This window comes from Cinclus cinclus, chromosome 3, assembly GCF_963662255.1.
Source record: "Cinclus cinclus chromosome 3, bCinCin1.1, whole genome shotgun sequence".
NCBI lineage: Eukaryota > Metazoa > Chordata > Aves > Passeriformes > Cinclidae > Cinclus > Cinclus cinclus.
The window spans coordinates 7,902,363-7,929,925 of NC_085048.1; positions in this window are offsets into that span (position 1 = coordinate 7,902,363).

The window sequence follows — 27,563 nt, forward strand, 5'->3', positions numbered from 1 at the left end:
AAGGGTTTAGAAAACTGTAGAAACACTAAACTTTATACGACCTCAACAGTCAGTCATTCCCCTTATTATTAATATTCTGTCTCCTTTCAAAATATTGATTAAAAACTCATCCATTCCATTTGACCTATCAGCTATAATATCACTATCTCACACCTTTTCTGAATCTGTACATGTATTTACCTATATATATGTAAAACCTGTGGATTAAGGACTTTTTGGGATGTAGTTCTAATTTTGAGGGTGGTATATTACTCCTTTAAAACACACCTAGTGTTCCCCAATGAAGCAAGAGGTGCATTTGAGTTCAGTGCCTAATCCAAACTAAAAGAATACTTTTGCATTGACCTGAATTAACTATGTGGGAAAAGGAACAGTGAAAGACAGAAAGGGAGAATTACTCCATTCCTTGCTTTGTACAAGAAATACTTTACTGTAAATAGAATTGGAGAGTTAGGGAAGATCTCTACCTCAGTTTTGACTTGCATTGAATCATGAAGGTGGTAAGCAGCAAAGCTCATTGATTCAGCTTGGGAGGCATCTTAAATAGTATAAGAAAGTCTTAAAAGTATAGGACAACATATAAAAACTTCTTTATCCACTCCTTACTGGCCTTGTGAAAACCATCTAAAGCCTATGGCTAATCTGGCCTGAGAAAGCAAAAAATTTAGAGCACATTAAAATGAAACATATTGACATTTTCAGAAAACAGTGCCTGTTTTCAGTTCAGTTGGAGCCATTTGCTAAATTAATACTGAGTTTCAATATAATCCAAAACTGCATTTTTTAAATGATTAATCCATCCAAACTACTGCCCAGGCACTTTTCTGGTGTAAGGGAGAGACCTTTTCCCTTAACTCTGTCTAGCTTTGATGATTGCTGACATCACACATTTATTGACCAATAATCCCGATCAAGGATTTGGAGATTTGTAATTCTAGGCAGTGTGAAAGGAAAAAGATGGATAGAACAGAGAGATAAGGGAGAAGAAGGTAACAAAATATTATCAACATTGGTGTAGTAAGCAGTGATTAAAGCACAGGAGGATTTTTCTCCTGTCAAAACAAAAGGTGACTTTTAAAGACCTCAGCACAATTAGGCTGTAGATGTCCCATAGATCTACTCAAAGACAGGGCTGTGACTCTAATGTCCACACTTCTTGATTTGTCATCTGTCCAGCTGCAGGGATAGAGGAAGAGAGGGCCCTTTGCAGGGTGGTGATGGACTGTGGCAGAGCCGTGGTTGCTGCAGGAGTGGGGCTGCACTGGGGGCTCCCCACAGTGCCTGGGACTCCCAAGAGTACAGGCTGAAGATGGAGAAGGAGATCAATGTGCTGCTCCCTGCTCCTGAGACCACTGTTAAAAGTGTGGTACCTCATCAATCATTGGCCTCGACAGAATAGAAAATAAGCCATTATTCACCTTTTTATGGTCTTTTATTAGCTCCAAAACACAACAGAGGTGTAGGATGTGATTTTAAAATCACAATATAAATGTACTTTCCTAGATGTTAGACTTTTTATTTTCTCCATAACTGTGCAAAACTGTATTTCCCAACATAGAAGTTTTATTTGTTTTTAAATTACATCCATAGGAAACAGGCTTGTTTCCAGCTTCATGAAGGGAGAGGAATAGTATAGGAAAACAGAAAATACTACAGTAGAATATTATTCTAGTTTTGCCTGCTGCTGAACTATTACTTTGTGGGTTTGATCACCGTAGTACAAGAATTTTGTGATAATTCCAAACAAAGCTAAAGAAACAAATTCTAATATAGTTAACAAACGAACTAAGATATAAATGCAGGATAAAAACACCCATAATCCTACAGCAGCCTAGAATTAGGGAGAGTCAGAAGGAAGTTAAAAGTCTAAATGAAACAGACTATCTCAAGCCAAATTATTATTCTCAGTCACACACAGATAGCAAAGCAAAAGTAAAAATGAAAATTAAAAAGTGAAAAAAAAAACCAAACAAAAGCCTCAACATTTGGAGAAGATGTAAGGAAACACTTTTTTATTCAAAATAACACAAACTTGTGAAGTAGCCTACCAGGCAACACTGTTGAACTTAAACACTGGGGCTACTCAAGACATTACAAGGTAGTGTCTCAAATGGATCACAGTATTGAAAATGTAGTGAGACGTAACTCATCCCTGGTGATCTCTGATCTTATATTGTACATGAAAGCTATTCTTGCAAAACAGTAGCTGAGCCTGCATGCAGCCTTGCAGGAGCAGGCAAAGGCAAATCCACACTCTTTGTTTGTGTTGATTTTTAAAATGCTGTTTATTTGTATCCTGAGACTTTCCCTGACAGTTTTGCTGGGAAATTTTATGCAGGTTTTGTCTCTGGTTCAGCTTCAAGTACAGTTTTGGTAGGAGGTCCAACAGGTTAAGAAGAATAGATGAAATCTTAAAAGGGAAGGTTCAGGCAATGCGCATCTACATCTTTCTGATCATGTTGCTACTGGGGTTGGAGACAGGATTTGGAGACAGGATTTTGTGCAAAGAAAATTCTGATCTGTTTAAATGTAAAGAGTCAGAGATATGATGATAAATTTCTGTTCTTGTTAATGTGGCTTCCTGTGATTTGGTGCTGATTCTTCTCATGCTCCAACAAAGTGAAAAAGATGTAGCCTGTTCAGGTTTTTCTCTATTTATGGTGGTGATGATGATGATGATGATTTGTTTTGTTTTGTTTTGTTTTGTTCAAGCTGGCTTTTCTTTCCCGCTTAAGATCTGGATGGTGAAGAGTCAGCTGAGCTAGTATAGGAGGGCACAATTTTCCCTACACTGAGGAAGGTTAACTTGGAGGCAGGGTGACAAATGGGGCAGAGGTAGGGCAGGGAGGCAAAATGAGAAGGGGTCTGGAAACACAACATAATTGTATTCAGACCCAGGAAAAACAACGCTTCCTGACACTCTGCTGTTAAAGAACAGGGTGGGGAAATGCATGTTGTTCTGTCCATTAGCTGAGTTACATGTAGGATAACAGCCCACTGCTTCTGCCTGGATTAAATCAAAAGGAGGCCTCTGCTCTGGTGTGTTTCATTTATCTATGTATTGCACTGTTCCCAGAAATGAAGGGTAAAATCCAGATAGCCTGCTGCTGGAGATAGTACCCAAACCCCAGGTGGCAATGTGGGATTTCTTTTCTTCAGCAGTTTTGACTCTTCTAAGACTCAGTGGGTTCCTTGTAAACATCCTTTATGGACAGTGGAGGAAAGGCACCACTTTACTATCTGTGTTTAGTTGTAGCCCAGATTTAGGAGTGTCATTAATCTCCACTTCTCCACAAGCGAGGCCAAACAGTGTTCAGTCTTTTTGATATCCCTGCTGCACAGAGGGAGAGATGTGTTCAGTCCTGTACCTGGGTACCTGCAGTCTGGACCTTTCTCTCCTTGATGGGTTCTCAACCCCCAATTTCTAATTTCCAGCACAGTGTTTTAACCACCACATTGCAGACCAGCCTTGGGGGAAGTAATTTCTGTCTCCTCTAATGTAAGAGTGACTCAGACACAGATCAATGGTCCATTAAGGTGTTTTTCTTATTTGCAACATTACTCTGTAGTGACTGCTCAGGGATGACCATAGGAACTCAACACCACTGTGAAGCAGTTCATTCTCTAATATATCACCCAGCTGAACAGCAAATGTGCGAGGGGGTTTCTAAACTGGAGTTTTCTTTCAGACCATGGCACTCAATTTTTCAAATATATATATATATATATATATATATATGTATCAGTTGCTTCTCAACCTCATCTCATGAAAAAGAAGCCAATATTTTTTTGCATGTCAAGTAGAGAAAATGCCATTTTATTGCTTAAACCTGTTGTTTAATTGTTTCACTGGTACCTCTGTAATTTGGATGTTACCTGGTTCACTCACTCAGTAACTGTCTTATGTTTTACCCATATCTAGGTCTGCTCTGTTGTAGGGAAGAGACAAACCATACTTGCAACCCCTTTTTTTTCCCCTTTTTTTTTTTTTGCCATTTTCTCCATCTTTTCAAGCCCAGATGTAATCTTTTTCGGTTGGGTGGCTGAAACTGCACAGCATTCTAGATGCAAGCACAGCATGCATTTACATAAAAACATAAAAATGCTTTCTGTTTTGTTCTCTTTTCTTTTCCCAATAATTCCTCCCATTCTATTGCATTTTTGACTGCTGCTGAGCACTGAGTTGCTGTTTTCAGAGAACTATCCACAGAAACTCTACGATCTCTTTCCTGTGTGGTAATGGCTTATTTACAGCCCATCATAGTGTATGTATAGTTAGGGTATTTTTTCCTATATACCATTATCAACATTGAATTTAATCTTCCATTTTATTGCCTATTCACTCAGTGCCATGAGCTCCTTCTGCAAGTCCTCACAGTCAGCTTTAGATTTATGTATCTTGCATAATTTTGTATGTTCCCAGCCTTTTTTGCCTCTTTCTTTAACTCCTTTTTCAGATAATTTTTTGACATACTGAATAACACAGGTTCTCTAGTAATCTCCCAATTTTGATGACTAATCGTTATTAATATATTTTTGTTTCCTTTCTTAAGCTTGATATTATTTCATAAGAAGGTGTCCCCTCTTACCCAGACAGCTCAGTTTCCCTAAGAGGCTTCTGTGAAGGGTCATGCCAGTGGTTTTGGGAAATTGAGGAGTGCTGTACAGACTGGGTCATTGTTTTCCACTTTCTTTCAGGCACCCACAAAGAGCTCCTTCTGAAACACAGCTTCTCTACACAGAAATTATTTTGACATTTCCTAAGCATGATATATTTATCACTGTCATGATTTTTGTTTTTCTTTTTAGTTTTTCCAAAACTCCAGGATACTTGTTACTACTCAGTTATTCACTTGATCACTCTGAAACCCTGGGTAAAGACTTCTAGTGGAACTGCCACCTCCTGTTTTTCTGCTATGGTAAAAATTTAGGGATAAGATAGAACTGCTATTAATTGACAAAGTCACATTGAAGATCTTAGCAAACTTAACTTTCAATTTATTTTTATTTTCCTGAGACATCTGTCATTCTCCAGTCAGGAACAGTGCTTTAGGCTTATTTCCCATACATTTCTTCTATGTTATGCTCCTGAGTGGTGTTTGATAAACACTGATGACCCACTGTGATCACTGGTAAACTTTCCACTTCTGACTTATCCTATGGTTAGCATCTCTGCCTTTAACAAGATGTTCTTCAAAACCTTTTCTGTCTGTCTTGTTGCACTTGTATATACAGCTTCCCAAAGCTTATAAACTTCCTATTTTTCTTAAGTAGATACAAATCCAATAATTTTCAGTTCTAATAAACTCCTCTACTGTTTTCTTTTCCTTGCGGAGTTTTTTCCTGATCCTTCTGGAGTTGGATTTTTGATTGTTTGTTTATCTTGAGCTTCTAGTATATTGTTTTTAAATACTCCATAGTGCCACCTTCAAACAATTTATGTTGTTACATACTCCAGATGTTTTCACAATGTGCTCCCCCTTTTTATAATTCCTCTTTAAAAGTAAATATAACTGTTGCAGATTTTCTGGGTTTTTTTCCTTTGATTTATTTTTATTACTGATTGATTTTTTTTGTATAGTCTTATTTTGATGCAGATCCTTAAAGCACATGGGAATGCTTACTGTCATCTGGGTTCTTGGCTCAAGAAAGCTGTTGTTTGTGATTACTGTAAATGTAGTCTTCCAGTAACATGGGAGTTTTGGATTGCTGTTTGTGAGGTTTTGTTTATTAATTTGTTTTGGAGTTAGGTATATATTTCTTGTTTGGTTTGTATTTGTTTGGGGTTTTTTTTTTTTTTTTTGTTTGTTTGTTTGTTTGTTTTAATCTCCTCAGTGTCTTTTTCAATCTTGGCCTTTGCAATCAAACCAATGCACTCAGTAGCACAGCTCTAGCAATCTGCTTATCTGAGCAGGGAAATCCTGGCCTGTGATTTTTGGAGTATGGCTTGATCTTGCTAACTTATTTTGCTTTTGATCTTGTAATCTGATTTACTTTTTGATGGTACACCTTCATTTGTCATTCCTGTCCCTTAAGCCACGAACTGCCTTTACCATCCACACACAAAACTGGTTTTCTGACACCCATGCAAAATACCTTGTGTCACCACTTGGGCATCCACCATTGTTTCCGGGGCTTTGGCAGTTTTTAACTTTACTTGCAGACTTTTCTTCTCTGTCCATTGCTTTCTATGTATCAATTTATTGTACTTTCATCATTAATATCCAAGAATTTCTTTAGTTGACCTCTCCCTGTATGTCCAGAACTTTCCTGGTTCTGATGACTGTCATTCCTTGAGCAATCAAGAAGACAAGAGTGAGGCTAAAGGACATACAAAGCTGAAGGAAAGACATGGATCTTTGTTCATGGTTTATAGAATGCTCATTTCACATTAGACCATTCTCAGGAAAACTGAACCCCAAATCCTTTATTCTGAGGTTCCTAACTCTCTTCCCAGATAATATAAGTAGTCAGGATTTGCTGGTGATCATGGACAAAAGATTGAGTATTGCATTGTCTACTGCCTGGGATTTTGCTTTTGCTTTAAAAACTATACAGATAGCCTCACTGCCTCACGGATAACCTTACAGAAACAGTTCCCTAATATTTATTTCAAGTTTTCATTTTTTAACTTTGACCCACTATTTCTTGGAAATTTTTTCTGGCAACATAGGAAGTAATTTCTTTTATGCCTAAGGGGAATGGAAACGTCTTTCAAACATTTGCAGATGGTTTCATGCCCCCTAGTCATCCCTCTGCATGCTGCATATTACATCTTTTTAATCCTAAGGCTCAGGTTGCTCTATAAAACTGAAAACTCACAAGAGCACTAGGCTATGTCTCTGTCTTTCTGGGTTTTGATGGTTTTTTGGGAGGGGTGGTGGTGTGTGTTTTTTTTTTAATTTTCCTTTTTTTTTTTCCCCTGCACAATTTAATTTATTTTCATTGACATTGGCATTTATGCATCCACAGTCAGAAACTGTCCCTGTGAATATGAAGGAAGTTTGGGCCAAATGAAGCTTTTAGTCACACCAGTGGGACCTTATTGACTTTAGTTTTACCTTCAGGTGGTGGCCTTTTGTATGTGCTGGATGAAAAGACAGAGCTCAGACAGCTCTTAGAAATATTCTGCTCTGTTCAGGGCAAAATGCCACAAAAGCTAAATCGCAAAAAATCCTGTAACTTGTCCATCTGGAACAGGTGTTTACAGTCATATAAATAAAATAAAGTTGTTTTTTTGCAGACCCAAAGTCAGCCAGCTCTACTAAAATGTCTGGCACTTACTTGAAAACCAAGCAAAGAGCAAATAACAACTTGAGGAGTTGGAGGTAAGGGAAAAAGGCTGGTAGTGCTGAAATGAACTAAATAGCCCTTAAAAATTCAAAGAGGGGAAAACATCCTGAACAAGCTAATGCAAAAATTCCTGTTAATAGCACTGGAGTCTCTAACTTTCTTGCAGATTTTTACCTCATGGCAGTATGTACCATTTGTAAAGTGAAACTAAAGTCATCTCACACAAAAAAATCTTGGTTTTATAAGCTATTGAAGAAAGATATCCCATTTTGTGGAGGCAGAAAAGATTAGAATAAGGAGTGGCACCAGAATAAATTATTTTTGCCCCCTTTTACCCAACTTGGCATCTTCTATCCTTTGGAAAGGCACAGGTCCTATTGCTTTCAGTGAACCAAGCTCTTTAAGTTTCTTTCTTTAAGCTAAATAAGGAACTATTTTCTTTACTGTTCCTCTTGTCAGTTGTTAAAAGACTACATGCTACTTGATGTCACAAACCATAAAAGCTGAGCAAGAGAAAAACTAATATTATGTTCTATATTTGGAAGGCTTTAACCCCCTGTAACAAAGGAATAATAGACTTGAATGTTCAGAGATCAGAATTTTTTTTACTTGTCCATGGTTACAGACTTGGCCTGGTATTAAATCTAGGTTTTCAAGGGATTATTGAAGGCAAAACTGGAAGTAGGAAAGAAAAAAGGAAGAGTCAAGAGACAAATAATTGTGCTAAAGGCTGAAGAGAAAGAGAAGACTGTTTCCTGAAGTAGTGTGGACACAGTCACAGCCTACAGATAATGACAGAATAGAGCTGGTGGACTCAGGATGCAGTGTGTCTCAATGCCTTATTTAAGTTTTGGGAATACAGTTCTCATGATTTTTGGTTTTACAAGTTTACATCTATATACATAAAAGGATTTAAGTACGGTTGGAATTTTTTTAAGCTTCAAAGGATTCACCAAATTGAAAAGATAGGGGACTGGTCATTTAGGAACAGTCTGCAGATACCACTGCTTTTACAGGCTCACCTAAGGTAGCTTTAAACTGGTTAATCCTGGCAGGGTAATGTAGTTGTGATATCAGTTGATTGTAGCAGGATCATGCCAAGGTATTTACCTGGATGTCAGTCAGGCTTTGCAGCCTGATTCCAGCTTGGTGCTGCCTGACTGCACTGGGTACTTAGCTTAGCTGGTTTAGAGCTATTATGGTTTATCCATCTACACAAGATTGCAATATGGTTGTAACTACAGTAGCCAAGCTCTTCAAATGTCTTTAACCACTAGGATGCATTACTGCATCTCTCCCTTTCAGCTTTTATATATTTTTCTGTAATGTTGCACTTCTAAAGTAGATCTGAAAACCTTCAAGGCAATGTCCAGCTGAATTGAAAATGTTTAATCCCAACTCTTCATACCATAGTTTATATAGGTTTCTCTTTCCCTTTTTTACCATCTTGATAGCTGTATGAATGAGATCAACCTATTCACTGTGGTCTACAACTCCCATAACATGATAAAATGTCATGCAAATTTCTCATGATTTCCCATTACCTGTAATAAATTATACATTAAAATTACTTCAAAACAGTCCCTTAGAAATATTTCCAATATATTTCTCTCAACTGAAACTAGACTTAGAGGACTTGTCCCCTGAATCTTCCCTTGATTCTTTCTTGAATCTGGGGATAGCTTTAGTACCCTTTAAGTCCTTGGGTATGACTGCACTCCTTAGTGGCCTGTCAAAAACCTTTGCTGAAGGCTTTCTTATTTCCTTTGTTACTTCCTTCAGGATTCTGGGACACAATTCATCTGAGTCTAGTGCTTTGTCAAATGTAACAGTCCTAATTGCCTTATTATCTTCTCCAGTGCAATAGCAAAGCCTTTTAACATTTTACTTTCCCCTCCAGGAGAATGGCTCTCAGTCACAGAGAAGCTACGTTCCTATTTTTTCTAAAATTTTTCTCCCCACTTCCCCCCAATGAATAATGAGGTGAGGAATTCATTTAGGCCTGCAGCAGAATCAAACTCATCTGTCACTATCTTTCCACTTATGTTCTTCAATGTCTCTACTGTCTCACTGCTTCTTGTAGAATTCTGAATATATATTTAGAATCACAGAATCATAGATGTAAGGGATGGAAAAGAGCTATTAGGTCATCCAGTTCATTGCCCTGCAACTGGAGGATTGTTCTATGATAATATATTTCTGGCTTTTTTGTTCTGTCATTTTTTTAATATCCCAGATGTTTCCTTTGGAGTCACTTTAATGTCTCTCACAAGCAGGAAGTTTTCTCTGATGGTTAGCTGTTTCTTCTTTCTAAAAGTTAAGAATCTTGTCTAAATTAACTGGTCTTGTTTCTCTTCCATTGTTTTCTCTGTTCTTCTTATGTTTCATGTTTTCCAGCTTTTCAGATATCGATGACCTTCCTCTGTTTGGGAGACATTTTGACCTTATCTTCACACTATCTCCATGGAGCCTGAACTTCTCATAGACTCATAATGGCATAAAGATGATAATGGTTTAAAAGATCTTAGAGTAGGTGGAAGTGGCATTCCACTTCTAGCCTGGGTGAAAACGCCTTGATTGCATTTAGAATATCCTGCTCTGTAGATGTCCTCTGGTTCCCATGGTCAGCATGAACAGTGACCATAGTCTTCTACAGCAGTCTTGAGCTAGGCAAAGTGCTTTAGAGCCCATTCCATCCTTCTTCCCTGAGCTATGAGCTTGTGTGCATGCCAGTTAGCACAGATTTTGCATTTATCTGTTCCAGTATCAGGGCTCCTGGTGTCCAGCCAAGGGCAGATACCCAAGGCAGTGCAATATAGAGCTCACCTCTGACCCAGAAAGAAATTGCTTTCTTTCTGCAAAAGGTTTGAACATGAACTGTCTATCCTAGATAATCACAGCTAGACTTATGCCTGTGTTACAGCACCTTCTTTACAAATCAGGTGTCTGGCTCAGGTTTCCCAATATCTAAGGCTGCAAGGCACAGGCTCCTTACACAGAGACCACCAAGATGACCTGACATAAACAATCATAATATCATATGTTGTGGTTCAGTACTGGCCAAATGACAGGCACCCACAAAAGCTGCTCACTCGCCTTCCCCGGCCACAGCTAGACAGAGGAGAGAAAAAAACTAAATGAAGGGTTCATGAGTTAAGGACTGGGAGGAAACACTCTGAACACTCCAAGGACAAAACAGACTAAACTTAGAAGTACAAAGTGAGTTTATTATTACAGAATCAGAGGAGGATAATGAGAAGTATAATAAGCCCTTCTCAAGATATCTTTTCTTCTTTCAACCCCTCCCTCCTTCCCTCTGACAGTGCAGGGAGACAGGGCATTGGGTTTTTGGGTCAGTTCATCACCCAAGATTTTCCTCTACATCTCCAGGAGAGGAGTCCTTCCCCTGTGAGGCCGTGGGTCCCTCCCAGAGAAGACAGTTCTCCATTAACTTCTCTGGCATGGGTCCACTCTCATGAGCAGCAGCCAAACTGCACCTGCTGCAAACGTGACTGCCACAGGCACACAGCCCTCCCAAAACTGCTGTGGCATGGGTCTCTCTTTCCACAGGGTGCACTCCTCCAAGGACCCGCTGCTCCAGCCTGGAAGCTCCCATTGGATCACAGCCTCCTCCAGGCATCCACCTGCTCCGGCATGGGCACCTTCTCCATGGGCTGTGGGTGGATCTCTGCATCCCCCATGGATCCCCATGGGCTGTGGGTGGATCTCTGCATCCCCCATGGATCCCCATGGGCTGTGGGTGGATCTCTGCATCCCCATGGATCCCCATGGGCTGTGGCTGGATCTCTGCATCCCCATGGATCCCCATGGGCTGTGGAAGGATCTCTGCATCCCACATGGATCCCCATGGGCTGTGGGTGGATCTCTGCATCCCCATGGATCCCCATGGGCTGTGGGTGGATCTCTGCATCCCCATGGATCCCCATGGGCTGTGGGTGGATCTCTGCATCCCACATGGATCCCCATGGGCTGTGGGTGGATCTCTGCATCCCACATGGATCCCCATGGGCTGTGGATGGATCTCTGCATCCCACATGGATCCCCATGGGCTGTGGGTGGATCTCTGCATCCCCATGGATCCCCATGGGCTGTGGATGGATCTCTGCATCCCACATGGATCCCCATGGGCTGTGGGTGGATCTCTGCATCCCCATGGATCCCCATGGGCTGTGGGTGGATCTCTGCATCCCCATGGATCCCCATGGGCTTTGGGTGGATCTCTGCATCCCCATGGATCCCCATGGGCTGTGGGTGGATCTCTGCATCCCCCAATGGATCCCCATGGGCTGCAGGGGCACAGCTCCTTCACCATGGCCTCACCACAACCTGCAGAGGAATCTCAGCTCTGGTGCCTGCAGCACCTCCTGCCCCTCCTTCCTGGTGCTTCCATGTTTTTTCCTTCACATGTTCTCACCTGCTCCTCTTCTCTGACTAGCAAGACAAACTGAGCCCCCACTTTATTTTGATTTTCTTAAATATGTCATCACAGAGGTGTTACCAGCCTCTCACACTGACCCATTTTTGGCCAGCATCATGTCCATCCTCAGAGCCATCAGGGATTGGCTCTGCTGGACATGGTGGAAGCTTCCAGCAGCTTCTCACAGAAGCCACCCCTGTGACCCCCCCCCGCTACCAAAAACAAGGCTATGCAAAACCAGCACATGTACATACCAGCTCTTAAGTGCAAGTGGAATAATGGAATGTCTAAACCACTCTCCTGAACTTGTATAATGTACCAGAAAAATCTATTGTAGTGATGAGACTGGAACCCCAAATCCCTCTGGCCTTTCTTGGTCTAGCTCAGGCTCAGGTTGTTTAAAAGTGAATGCAATATTCTAGGTTCCAGTTATTAGAGCCCTATTGACAGCTTCCTGCAGGCCATGAGATTTTGATAGTTATAGAATGTTTATTTTTACTTTCTTTGCCATTAGCTATAATTTTTTACTCTACTGAATGTTATTCCTTTTTACATTTCATAACTTTTACAGGCTTTTCCCCATTTATCTTTTGTTCTTTGATATTTTCAGGTGTTCAGCAAGGTTTTAATTTTCCTCATCAAGCTGTGAACTTCTTCCTTTTTCTTTCCAGATAGCTTAATACAGTTTGACATTTCCTCACATTTCCAACAGTCTGTAGCTGCTTCTACACATAGCCACTGTGATTGGAAATGACTGCATATGATTATTGTTAGACATAATATTGTTATTGTACAGCTGCTGGGCATTGCTTTGAATGAATGGGAACCCAAAAGAAAACATATTCTTCTCCCAAACATTTTAGTCCTAAAAAACAAGGCCAAAGCACGAGCCAAGTAAGATTACCATGGATCAACAATAACAAAATATTAGGTGCTAAAAACCTGGCACCCAGGATTACACATATCATTAAAAGCATTACAGAGTCAACCTAGTACACTTTTAAAGTACGAAACTGTGAAAAGCATATACTCTGCACTAAATTTTTGTTATTTTCCAATGTTCCCGTACCAACATTTTAATCATTGTTTTTTGGGCATGTCCCACCCAGCCTGTGCTGTATGTAAGGAAATGAATTATATCAAAACTTAGAGTATTTGCATTGCCCCTTACATGAAAACATGCACCACACATTCTCGTTTCTTCTTGTATTTCTTCTTTTAATATAGTAGAAGATAAATTTGGATAAAGTATAACCCAGCACAAAAGGTGCTTGCAATTTCCAAAATTACTTGCATATTTCCTGTACACAGATACAGTATTTTTTTTTTCTGAAAACATGGTGAGAAAGTATTGCCTTGCTGTGACAAAGTTTTACAATGTAACTGTGTACTTAATGTAGAAAAAACCTGATTTGTTTTAAAGCCTCTGAGTCTCAGCTAGCACTCCTTGGCTCATGTTAAGAACACAGCTAAATACCTTTTCTTTCTCTGTATTTTCTGTATTTTTCATATATTTTTACAACTCTGCGTTATAAATTTACTCCCCACAATCGGGTAGGTCAATCAAAAAGGCAATTTATTAATTCGTTGATAAGGAACGGGCAAGCAGCCCTGGGGATGCGGGGAGTCCGCGCTCCCCCAACACGTCCGTCCTACCCCTGGTCACTGCCCCTTTTACAGGCAGTTTCTTCTTGGGCTGTGTGATGCCTCCTGTGCTGGGGCACAAGTCCGAGCAAGCCCCAGCATGTTGGCTAGCACTCAAGCAGCCGTGGCTACAAGCCCCCACAGCTCTGGACAAGGTTCGAACATGTTTTCAGGTTACACTCCTAGCAAGCAGGTAATAGCAGGAACAAGTTTGTTCATGTTCGTACAAGCCCGTGTTTTTGTTATACATAAAAAGTGGATACAATTCATAATTATAGTGGCAAAAAAAAACCCAAAACAAAACAAAACAACAACAAAAAAACCAAGCAAAAAACCCCAGCAAAAATACATAACAGAAAAAGCCAGTAATTCACTGCAAAGTGATTTAAACAAATATAATGAAATCATTATATTTTCCTTTGTCTCATGTCCATGCTTTACTTTAAGTTCAGTATTCTTGTTTGTATTGATCCCATGTTGTATTTTTCATAATGACAAGAATCACTAGGTAACATCTCACATCTGCAACATGTTTTCAGTATCATTTGCTAATGTTACTGTAAACAAATAATTTAAAGCATTTTATATTAAGTCAGGGATCTTTCAGGCAGGAATGGGTTAAAGTAGAGCTGGCCTGTGTTGGAACAGATGGACCTGGCTCTCCTGGTTGTTGCAAGTTGAACATGAGCCAACAGTGCTCTGACAGCCAGGAGGGACATCCCTGTCCCGGGGGCACCAGGCACAGCATCACCAGCGAGGCAAGGGAGGGATTGTCCTGCTCTGCTCTGCTCTGCTCTGCTCTGGGGCAGCCTCACCTCGAGTGCTGGGGGTGGCTTTGGGTACCACAGGATAACAGAAAACATCCAAAGGAGGACAACAAAGATGGTGAAGGATCTTGAGGGGAAGCCATACGAGGAGCAGCTGAGGTCACTTGGTTTGTTCAGCCTGGAGAAAAGGAGGCTGAGGGGAGACCTCACTGCACTTACAACTTCCTCATGAGGGGAAGAGGAGTGGCAGGCGCTGTTCTCTGCTCTGTTGTGACCAGGGACAGGACCCACGGGAATGGCCTGAAGTTCTGTCAAAGAAGTTCGATATTAGAAAAAGGTTCATGACCTGAAGTGTGGTTGGACACTGGAACAGGATCCTCAGGGCAGTGATCACAGCACCAAGCCTGACAGTTCAGGAAGTGTTTGGACAATGCTGTCAGGCATGTGGTGAGATGGTTGGGGATAGTGCTGTGCAGGGTCAGGAGTTGGACAGGATGATCCTCGTGGTCCCTTGCAACTCAGTATATTCTGTGATTCTGTGATGTGCTTGATGATCAGACTGCTTTCCTGCAAAACAGCTGGGACAGGCTTTTACACTACTTGGACAGTGGTGTCAGGGTGCAGCTGGTGCTGTGAAGTCAGAGATTACAGTTACTTTGTTCCAATTGAATAGCAAAAATAAGCTGAGTTAACCTACTTCTGACTGGCATCAGAGAAAATTTCCAAAACCTGCAGAAGTCAGCTCTCTCCTAGAATCTGTGAGTTTAATTTACACTGGTGGGATGTATAAGGGAATTGATAGGAACACACAGGTGCAGATGCCTGGTGTTGAGAAAAGGTTTTATCCTTGAAAGCCATTGGCAAGGATTTGAGGGCAGAGACAGTGTACCTGGTGTATGAGGAATGCAAAGGGAAAAGGCAACATGAAGTTTGTCAAGAGGAGTGAGCAAAGGGGCATTTCCAGCTATAAGAATTTTTTGTTTAACAGACGAGCCATCTTTACCATGATTTAAGAAGAATCACCCAAGAAGAAAAGGCACTCCATGAAGACAAACTGATGGGGCAAACCCAAACAATTCTTTCAGAAGTTTAATATCTATTTTACTTGGTGGTTTCTATTACGAATGGAGATAAGCACACACAGCTGCAGATCAAAAAAAGACTTTAAGCTAGGCATGCTTACTCTGTGCTGTGCCAGACTCTCTACTGGAGAAGCTGCCAGCACTGTGAGTAAAATATATCCACTTTGTACATACTAGTCAATTTAGGATCAAACCCATTTAACATCCTCTGCAACAGGGACTCAATGCACCTGCACAGCATTTGGTTTTATCAGAACCATTTAGCCCATTTAAGCTAAGAAGACACAAAAATTTCTGCGTCCTTGTGTTCAGACCCATTCATTTTTATTATGGATAGGCTGTCAATTAGCCTAGCCTGCATCAGCAGCAAAATTAACCTGGTAGTGCTAAAATGATGGAGTTGAAAAAAAAATTAGCTTTTACCTGCTATTTTCATGTAAGTGAAGCCAAACGCAATAAAAGCATCACAAATCTTTCGATGTAACTTGGCAAAGTTTTAGTTATATTTTTTCAAGAAACACTGCATCTATTAAAGAAAAAAACAAACAAAACAAACAAACCAAAAACAAGAAGCAACAACAAAACAAACCAAAAACCCCAAGCAAAAAAGAACCCAAATCCAAATACTTCCCTGAAAACACAAGCATAAGAAAAGGAATCCAAATACAGCTGTTTAGTTCCATATTCCAGCCACTGCATCCACAGCAATTCAAATTTAATCCGAGAGTGCATTTACACCAAATTCAAATCCTTTCCTGCCTTCTACATTTGATATTTTCTGTGTTAAATGTCTGTAAGTGTTCTTTCACCACAAATTCATGCCACAATGGCAGCTGTTTAGCAAATAAACTAAAATATAAAATGTTGTCATTGTGAAATAAGATATATTTAATTAAATAAGATAGAGAATTGCTATTACAAGAACGTAAAACTGTAAGGCACAAGATAAAACTAAATTACTACATGGCTGCTCAATTCAATCTAATCCTTGAAGATAAAGATGGAGCCAGAAAATTGCATGTATTGTGAAATCAACATAAGCCCTAAGCAAATATTAACTAGGGTTATATAAACTGATTTATTATAAATACAAGTGTGAATGCTAGAATTAGTTAAGGAAATGCAAACTGAGACACAATAAGGAACAAAATACTCCAGTATTTCTCTAAAATACTGGGAAGCGTACACAAAAAAAATGTGCAATGCCCAGGACATAATTTTTTCTTACCTGATTTGACACACTGTGGAGGGGAAATTATGGAATAGAGGGAAAATGCTACATTTGTTTTTAGCAATTTTTGATAACATATAATTTGTAGAGTTTTTTATGTATTAAATAATAGGTATGATTTAAAAAAAAAACTATTCTGCTTTGGTTTTAACTGTTTTTTATCAAAGTTCTACTTACTAAATTATTAGGAGTGCATATTACACATTGAAGACAGTGCATGAGATGCTTTTTAGTATCAGAGGACTCATATTTTTGTATGGTATGAACAGAAGACTATCTGAAGCAGTTTTACTTATTTCCACATCTCTCCCGGGAAGTCTGCAGAATATGCATGAAGAAGAGAGAGATAAGGGTCATCGGTGTCCATGATAATAATGGTTGCATACTGCAAATACCTATATGTATTCACTTAAAGCTTAGGTTTTATCTTTTGGAGAGGTGAAGATGCAAAATCCTTCAGGCCATACCCATCTCAGTCACAAAATGCTATCAGTAAACTTTATTGCTTGCATTATACTGACCTGCAAGGCAGATTAATTCCTGTTTAACTGACCTTATTGTGTCTACAGTGAGTGAGAATTTTGTGTATTTTGTAGCAGATCTCTCCTGCCGTTGTTTATTTTTTATGGCAATCTTCTTGTGGAAGGAAACATTTTATAAACTGAGAGCTGTAATGGTGTATCTTGGTATCTTATATTACCGAAGAATATCCTGAACTCTTTAGAAAGACCACTGCTTTGTTTGTGAAGCCAGTCCTCCAGAAGGCATTGCCACAGGCTATACAGGCCAATGACCAGAGCTCAAACAGGCATGATCTGGGCACTGTCCGTTCTTAGTCTTGAGCAAGGCAAAGGTTCCATGAGTGGTAGGTACCTGAGAACAGGAGAGAATGAGGCAAGTAGGCATCATGGTGGGACATACCTGCTTTATCGCAGGCCTGGACCCTGCAGACTTCCTCTTCTTTCTAAGTGGAATCATTAGCAAGACCAGCTTTCCATTGTTTGCCTTCCCAAGCTCCATCTGTCCCTGTTTAACTCTGGTGTCCTGAACTCTGAGTTGTGTACAGCACTGATCTCTTAACTTACATTTGGACTCTGAACTGCCCCTTTAGAAGTGGAAGTTGACAGTGGGCAGTGGGTTACACTGACAGCTGACCTGAGCCCATATTCAACCATGTTTCTGATGTGGGCAACCAGAACTGTGACTTTGAGGTTCACAGCAGCAATTAAATGCCAAGCTATGTCTGCTACCTGTGTGCTATCTCTCTGACTGTTCCAAGGCTGTTTTTAGGAAGTCCTGCTCTTTTTTCAGTTCTCCATTTATTATTTTTGCTATTTCAATTATGCAGCTTTTAACATTGCTTTCTAGGCAAGGACTCTTTTCTCAGAGGTCTTAGGGTTCAATTTGTTGGCTTTACGCACCAACCAAAGGAATATAATCCCTCCAGCCAAATTGATCCCATGTTAATTTTTCCTTCATCAGATTCTGGCTTGTCTGTCTTTTCTGCAGTGATATTCAGTGTTGGTCTCCTTGCATGATTGCTCTTGGCCAGCAGTTTTCTTCTCTCCTCCTTATTGCATCTTCCTTCTTTGGCTGGTCCATCCAGTCCCCAGATTCCAGCAATCTCTTTCTTTCCCTCTATGGTCCATCCCCTCCTTCCTGGTCTGTAAACAGACCCCTCAATGCTCACAGTTACTTGGGAGCCAGTTGAAAGGAGATTAAAGCAGTAATGTTTTCTGTTCTTGGTTTCAATCTTATTCAACTTTAAACAGCTTTCAGAAGGAAAACCATGACTTCCTGTAGACTTGAACTTATTTAGCCACTTCATGACATTAAGACTTCTGTGATGTGGAAATCTGTAAAAGGGCAAAAGCAGTCACCAAAGAGGGAATACAGTCTGTTGCTGTTATAATTGCACAAATTCTTTATGATTATATGAAAACTAAGTTATTTTTTTTTAATTTAGCTTTGACATCTTCTTTGGGAAAATTCAGGCATGTTTTCCACAAAAGTGTCAAGAAGCATGTCAGACACAAGATATAGTCCTTCCCTGTTTAAACTATTTTTCTCCATCCCAAGGGATGATGAGCATTTCAAAGAAGGGTTGCCATGACGGTTTGCATGTTGATAAAAGATATATGTACCTGTGCTAGTCTCATTCTCACTATTAATTTAGTTTTGAATGAAAATTAATATGCATGTAGAATAGCATAGATTATGTCAACATGATAGCTGATATTTATATAGCTTGGAAAACAGAATTTTAATGTGAAATTTTGGACAACTTTCCTTTTAATGGTGATGTGGTATGGATTTCATATACTTATTTTTCTGAATTTATTTATGACATGTGAATTCCACTTTGTACTCACAATACATGCTGTACTTAACATGTCCTGAATATTATCCATGATGTTATTCTGAAAGTTCTCTCTGCAGCACAAAACCAGATGAAGCTATTCAACTTTTCCTCTGGAGATTTTGATTCACCCTGGTTTAACCTATGTACAATTCACTGCTGCAGGGCAATAAAATGTGAAAAAGAAAAAAAAAAGAAAAAGAAAAAAAAAAGGAAGTAATGCCAGATGGAAAATGAGAACACTTAGGGAACATGAACAGATGCAGATCTCTTTTCCTACAAAATTTTCATGTCTTTTTACTGCTGCTCCCCAATCCTGATATCCCCATACAGTAAGGTCTTAATCTTTTCTGGATTCTCAAGTTCAAACACACTGACACCTACTACTTTTCTTTCTCTCCTTTTCACTTTCCAACTGTCTGTCTGCAGATAACTTATACTTTCAGGATTTCTTACAAAACCCCTAAATCTTTTTTCCTGGACAGTTCACAGCATGCTTTTCTCATTTATCCTTGCTTTGGAAGACATCCCTTTGCCAATTACTATGCTTGTTATGATGAAGATAAGACAAAATATTCTACTAACAGAAGTTAGAACTAATAGGCAATTTTTAGCTCAATTTCTTTAAACAAAAGTGAAATAACTGAAGAACAACACCCAGGAAACTTCCCAAATGGGAGAAAAAGAAATGAAGCTTCTATTGTTTCATTCATCTAGGATCTGCAGCTTTGATGTTACATGAGGATTACGTGAGCTCTTTTGTCCCAATTACTGAGAGCAAAGTTGAAGAACTTCACTGTGCATTAAGTCTACCAACTTTGATGTTATGTTGAACATTCCTGACTCAAATTTTTTTTGTCAGAATTGGCTGAGAATAACTGGATGCACATCAAAATACTCAGAATATAAACAGTGCAACATCAAAGTGTATATATTTTGATGTTTTTTTCAAGACCAAATAGAACCACAGAAGTGTTGTCAACTGGTTTCCACTGGATTTTGTGACAAATTACAGAAATTGTCCCTTTAATTCTGTCTCAGCAGGATTGGTACTGCTATCACCCTTTTCAAAGGTAACAGGTAACAGGAATATTTTGCAGGCAGGATATAGGAAGGGACTTGGACATTGGGACACAGATACTGAGATGTCTAAAATTTAGATGTTGTGTTGTGGGAATGGAAATTATAATATTCAGTTGAGTTCAACACTCACTTGAATGGAGAAGCAAGTCCTCAAATTTGCATTCACAACAACTGGCACAGGAAGAGTTGGAATTTAAATTCTTAATTTCTTCCTGCATTTAGTAACGTATGAAACCTGGATCAGAACCTGAAAAGTGTTCTTGTGTCATCATCCCCTTGGATAACGTCAAGACTTCTCACACCTGGTAATGCCTGAAAGGTTGCATGTTATTTCTGTTAAATTATTGTATGCTGTGAAGTATTCAATAACTTTCTGATTTACCTTCTGTTTTCAATTAACTTCAGAGTCCAAAACTATGACTGAGTGAAAAAGAAATAGCTCCTTAGTTTAGTTGTTTTTTGGGTTTTTTTTTGAGCAACCTGTTATTTCAGGACAAATGTTCCAGCTTTCATACACACATGCTGCTTGATTTCAGACTTCTGTGTGAATTTATTTTCTTTTTAACTTTAGAAATTTACTGTGAATTGATTCAGTACATCTTGCACCAAGCAATATAAATCTTGAAAATCTTTAGAAAACTCAGACTTTAATTGGAAAGAGCCTGGTGTTTTTTTGAAGTGCAGTTTTGAAAATGTGGTGTTAATGGACATGGTTTAGCAGTGGTTAATGGTTGTACATAAAGAATTTAAAGGTCTTTCTCAGAGTAAATGATTCTATGATCAACTTCTTAAGAAAGCTAATTTGTCCCATTTTAATCAAAAGCTGGAAAATGGTAGAATTAATGGGGGAAAAAAAGTAAAAATTTAATGTCTTGTGCTCATTAAATTTTGTTTTGCATAAAAAATAGCTTCACTTTTTTGAATCTTGAAATATGTACTTGAAGAAGGCTGAGTACAGCTAAGGAGGACTTGCATTGCTTGGTGGATTCGTGATTTCTGACAGTAAATGAGAAAAATCATTAGGACCCAAAAATTATATTATGTCATATGTAGCTAGTTACATTTTCATTCAAATTCTGTCTAATAACTGGCATTTTCCTGAGACTGGCTAAGAAGTATAAATACTGGAATATGGGATTACTGTTTAGTCTAGTATACCTCTTCTGAAAATGGACTATATCAGCTTCTTGGAGAAGCACGGGAGGAATATTCTACAAAATTTTAGAAATTTTCTCTATATGCTTTTTTATTTTATTTAGCCTGCTCAATTACAATTTAAGTTTTGAGCTAAAGCATAAGGATTTTGAAAATCTTGCAAATATTTAAAAAATAAGTAATTCTTATAAATGGGTCTAGCTGCTTCACTTCCAAAGCTATCTGAAGTGCAGCTGAAGACTTTTTCCCTCTGCTTCTCTGGACTTCTTCTGTGCTTGCTGCATCCACAAGTAATTAAGACAGGTCTGACGGGTTTGTTGCTTCAAAAAAATGCTGTTTCTGGCTCTTTCCCCTGGGATTCCTTAGAAAAGAATAAAAATCAGATAGTGAAAAAATTAGTTATGTCTATCCTTAAAATTCTGTGTCTTGGTGTTAATAATATTCTATTTTACTGTATTTCTACTCAAACTTCTGCACTCTGGTCCTTTTATTATGCATCTAAAATAAGTTCTGAAGGGGAATTTAGTTTTTTAATCATAAAATCATCTAATATCTTGGATTGAAAGAGACCTTAAAGATCACGTAGTTCTAGCCCCCTGCCATGGACAGGGATGCCTCCCACTAGACCAGGTTGCTCCAAGTCCCATCCAGCCTGGCCTTGAACTCTTCCAGTGTGTGGTTGTGGGGCATCCACAGCTTCTCTGGCAACTGATGCCACCCTCAGAGTAAAGAATTTATTCCTAATATGCAACATATACTCTTTTCAAAGTCATTACCCCTTATTCTGTCACTTTATTAAAAGTCCCTCTCCAGATCTTTCATAGTCCCCTTCAGGTACTGAAAGACTTTACAAGGTCTCCCTGGAGCTTTCTCTTCTCCAGGCTGAACAATCCAAATTTTCTCAGCCTTTTCTGACATGTTTTCAGGGAGCTGACTAAGCCAAGCTGCTGTTCAAATCATGGCTCATTGCAATGTTACATCTGGTTTTGCAGGACTGCTTCCAGCTAAGGATTGAACATTTCCAAGGGTGAAGGTCCCACAACTAGTGACTACTTTCACTTTGGAAAATTTAGAATAAAAATTTATTATATTCACTCTTTGGCCTAACTCCCTCTCTCTTATATACACATCAGCTCTTTGATGGAAATGCATGTGGCCTAAATTCTATCTCTGTCCCCATTCATGGTATTTCCTATTGTTTGGCTGCAGACGTTCAGAGGCACATTGTCAATAGGATCAGCAGGGGCCGGTCCTTGGCTGAAATGTAGGGCTCCTGGATCTAGACTTCTGACTGTCATACACAGCTGCAACCTTCTACCTTGGTGCTAAATGCCAAGCACTTTGTCACCTGTCACATAAATCAGAGAGAGCCAGAGTTTTCTATTCTAGCTGGGTTTGTGTGCCTTCCTCCTCACTGGGTGCTTTCCAGGAGTACATTAATCAATATGACTCACGGCTGTCTCTGGTGGTTTTTTTTTTGTTTTCAGTCAGCTTCTCCTCAGAGGCTGTGGCCTAGCCACCCCACAAAGAGCACAGCTTTCCTCAGCCTTTCCCAGTTGTAGGAACTAGGGAGCGTTGAGAGACAGGATGAAGTTCTTTTAGGAGATTTTTTTTTTTTTGAGTGAGAGAGATGAGACATTTTTATTTGAGACATCTCTTTCTTTTGATCTATGCTGTCATTTTCAATGTGAATTTCTGGGTTTACATTATCTGCTAGAATGTCAGATCATTGTGATGGAAGCCAGACATTGAGAGAGATAGATACACTTATGGAGAAATAAGGACATTTAATTGAGACCAGCAGAAAACTAATATTGTGGTAATATTTAAAAATGGTAAATGGGACAACCCAAATAATTATAGTCCTGTCAGGCTGACATCGATCCTTGGTGAAATAAGGGAACATCTGATATAGGGCTCAGTTAGGAAAGAGCTGAAGGATGGAATTAATGCCAATCAACATAAGTTTATGGAAAATAGATCCTGTCAAACTAAGCTGGTATTTTTTATTTTATTTTTTTTTTTTTAGATTACAAGCTATTTTTAAAAGCAATAGTATTGATGTACCATACTCTACAAGCTATTTGACTAGATAGTGCATAAGGCTTTCATTAAGAAACTAGAAAGACATCAAATGCACATGACATACATTAAATGGATTGCAACCTTTTCTTACAGATGGATGACATGATCTAATTGCACATGCACTGTCATCCTGTGGTAGAATTTTCAGAATATTTGTTCCTCAACCACATGCAATTTAACACTTTTACAGTATCTAGGAAGAAGTACAAGATTATCACTGATGAAGTTTACTAATGATCAAAGTAAATTTTTCTTGCGAGGAGCATAGTTCACTTTTCCAGTGAATCTGTGAATATTTGATGATCTGGACACAAATCCTGTCTAAGACCAGCTGTGAAGTCCAACAGCTAAGAGGAAAGCGTTTACAATAATACTATTTTTGTATGTTTAACTGTCAAAGGATTTAGAGAAAGAAGGCGGTAGAAGAAATAGCTTTTAGTAGGTCAAAAAATGCAGTTAAAAATGTGACCTGTCTCCCTAGCTATGTGTGCATCTTCACTTCATCTAGACCATCCAGTTTAGTAAAGAAATTTGCTTTTGCTCTTCATCTTTCCTTGCAAAGAATACTGGCTGTGCAAAGTTGAAGATTATCTCAGAGCATGTCATCTTTGACAATGCCGGAAGGTTAATCAGTAGTTAATCTGTGGTTAATTAATGCATCACAGTCTGGTTAAGAGAGTTAATCTAATTCTCAAGTATATAACCAAGAGACTCCTGTGTTGCCATTCCAGCAGTTGATTGTTATTTGTTTTAAAAAATATGTTGCAAATTTAGGGTGAAATAAGGTACAGGAATTGAAAAACCTGTGTTGAAAAACCTGTGTTGAAAAACCCAGGTGGGCCTTGGATGAAAATTTCTTAGACAGACTGAATGACTTTCTAAAGCAGATCCCTAAGAAACAGAAACTCACTGAGGGCATTTATGTACTTTTTTCTTACTACACACCTGCTTAAAAACCTTTCTCAGCATTCAGGAAATCCTAATATCTCAAACTGTTTTCCATCCTCTCCCAGGAGGGAATGTTATAGGTAATACTGGTATTAGGTTTCCTTCCTTTTTTTGCTGACTCCCAAATCTTCATACAGTGATTTCCATCAAAACCATCCCTGAGTAGCACTATCTCCCCTTTTGTCCCCAAAAGTACATGTTCTTTGGTAGCCTCCATTGGCATTTGTTAGCCACCACTGGTACCTTGGCTCCCCCTCAGTGCATCCCTTCATACTAACCAAGATTTTACCTATAGCACCTGAAATCCTTCACAGACATTTTGTCACCTGCTATGCTGTGACCCTTGAGGCACAAACTAATGTCTATGCAGCATGGCAGTGAAATAAATCAGAATATATTGCAATATCTGATCTTAACACAGACTACCCCATGCGTGCCCCAAACAGAAACTTAAAAGAAACCTTTAAAAAAAAATTCTAGACCTGCATGAATCAATTGACTACAGGATATTTCTATTACTTTGGCATTTCATCAATGTTTCTCCTAGGGCTTGTCTGTAGTTGCAAGTTAATTTGAGCAAAGGTGGGCTGTGAATTTAAAATTAAACAACTACTCCTGAGTAAATCCACATAGTCTTCTGCTGGAAAAATAGTGATATACTCTTATTTAGTAAATCCATCCAGAAAATTTCCTCTTCTCCATCAGAAAAAATTCAAGAAGGTATTTCAACAGCAATGGTGTTTGGCAGCAAGAGAATAATTTCTGTAAAAACCACTTTTTTTTTACTTCAGAGTTCAAATCTACCTACTGGTCCTACTGTGGGCCTATCTCTTCTCACTTCCACGCCTTCTGCCAGTCCCACTGGAGGTTACGCCACAGCCACTGGTCAAGTGATTTTCTCTTACAGTAAACAGCAAGAGCTCTAGGAGATAGCTTTTGACTATATTCTAACAGGTCCCCTTTTAGCTTCTCTAGCAGCGTTTGCTACTGAGATCCAGGGAGCTTCTAATTTTCCATCTTGCTTTATGCCATCTATTATAAGCATGTTTCCCCTAGGATAATTTCCCAGTCTTCTGTTACACTGAGTTTTCATGTGTTTCAAGACCTCCTTTTGGGCGAACTTTCCACAGGTTAGTGCATACTATTTTTCTTTCCCTCATTTGCATACCTGAATTTCCTCTGATTTAATTTATTCTCATGCTCATCATCTCCTACCCTTCCCTGGGGCTAATTTTCTTTCAAAGTTTATGGACTGGAGTTAGCTCTCTTTTTCTGTATATGGACTAGTTTTGAACTTAAGATATTTTTTATTATAATTGCCCCATGGAGCAATTTTTCAACATGAAGTACAGATCATCAGTGTGTGTGTCAGATATCAGGCTTTCACAACACAGAGTAAAATTGTATAAATTGTGTCTAAGTAATATAATTGTGCCCAAAGGCCAAAGAGATAAAAAACCCAGACTGGTGTTGTGTAAATGGATGGATAATAATTGCTTGTGTCCCAGAGGTCTTACAATCTAAATTTTTTTTTTGTCTTTTAACTTAATTGCAAATAATTAATATTTATCACTTTTAACAACAAAATCCCAGTCTGGGATCTGCTTTCTCCACCCCACTTCCCATTCTATATTCCTGTCTGCTTATTCAGTCCACTTGAGAAATAGTAGGTAGAAATAGTGCTTTAATCAGCCATTTTAGGGCACACTAAAGAGTACTTCTGACTGGGAATGGTAATGACTATCAGATTCAAATATCTATTACCTGCTACAGAGCAATGAGGCTGATGAAGTTTATGCAGGTACTGCAGATGTATTTGAGATTATCCAAGTTCAATTGAGTGAAAGTAGCTATGGATGATTTGCCCACTTAAGCAAAGAAGCAATTTTTGCTTTTCCTGTGTCTAAGGACTCCTTAGAACTAAATTAGCACCTATATTTTGGGTTGAATTAAAAGTAATGTCTATAGTAAAATTATTTCTTCGGTATCCATCTAATATTATAGCTGTTAAAATTATGATAAGAACTTCTAACCAGTGAGAATGAACTTTCATGGATCTGTAGTAATCTTTTGTGTGTGTGTGCTCTTGTAATGCACTCTCCATCTAGAGAGAAAACGTTGTAAAATATCCCATACTGCAAGGCATCAGGACTGGATCAGGCCAGAGCAAGGTTTTTTTTAGAAATTAAATCGGAACTATGGTAATACAAGACAAAAATGAGGGGAGGGCTTATCTGACAGTGCTACAATTCCATGTTCCTTGTCTGCTGGGATTGCCCTGATAGAGTGGGTCACAGGCCTGTATTTCACTAATGAGGTTAATCAAGACCCTGGGAAATGGGCACAGACACTGCTTTAGGGGTTGGGCTATACACACGGGGTCTGGTAACAAACCTCAGCAGCGATACTTGCAAAATTCCTCTGGCAAATCATGGATTAAAGACCATTTATTTCTAGCTTTTGTTATGAATCTATGAAGGACTCAGACTCTTTAAGAAATATTTTAGTGAAGAATTTTTTTTTTTTACTTCTACAACAAAAGGTTGCATTTCCCAAGCACGCCATTTGACTTTCTTGTTTTTGCTAACTCATCATCAAGTTCTTCAATAATAAATTGCTTTAAATGAGAGACATATCCTCTTATCTTAATTTTAACAATTTTGACTTTTGCTTAGGAATCCTCTACTTTTCTACCATAAGGAGCTAAAGAAAGAGGCCCAGTTTTTAAGATGTTGCCTGTATTCTGAGTTTTCAGAACACAGTGAGGGCTGATGTAACTGTTATTTTTTTGATTAGGATTTTTGTTCTTATCCTACTCTGTAAATGGCTGATACCTTGACAAGTAGTAATCTAGGTCCTTCAGGCTTCTAGAGGAACAAAATACTAAAAATCCCATAGACACAGGTTTGTGGCAGAAATTCTGTGTAATTTGTATTTTTTATGCTTCTATGGAACAGTCAAAACTCCTATGGGATCAAGAATTTTGAACTAAAGGTGCAAATCGTGAAATATATTTGTCCTTATGCTGGAGCAGGAGTATTGCTGGAAAAATATTTCAGCCTGTGTCTTGGAAAATGTGATTAATTGTCAAATGAGTATCATCAAAATATTGTATTGCTTATGAGAAAATCCCCTCTAAATATAAATGCAAGAATATAAAAATCTAGCTATGTAAACCCAGTAGAGGAAGACAGAAGAAATGGCCTGGCAGGGGTTTTAAGAGGACTTCACTGTGCAGATGTAGAAGGATGGATGAGAGATCAAGTGACATTAATGAAATCTCTTGCTCTTGCTAAGGAACAGCCTGAATGGTCCAGTCCTCAGCTGGCAAGCATTTATGTTTCTTGTTAGTGCAGATGTCAGCTCACCTGCATGCAGCCTGGTTCTGGAACCACTGGCTGCCTCTATACTGTGAGTACCACCAGCTAAAGATCAGCAACTGCCAGCACAGCTCGCACATGCACAGATAAATTCCCTT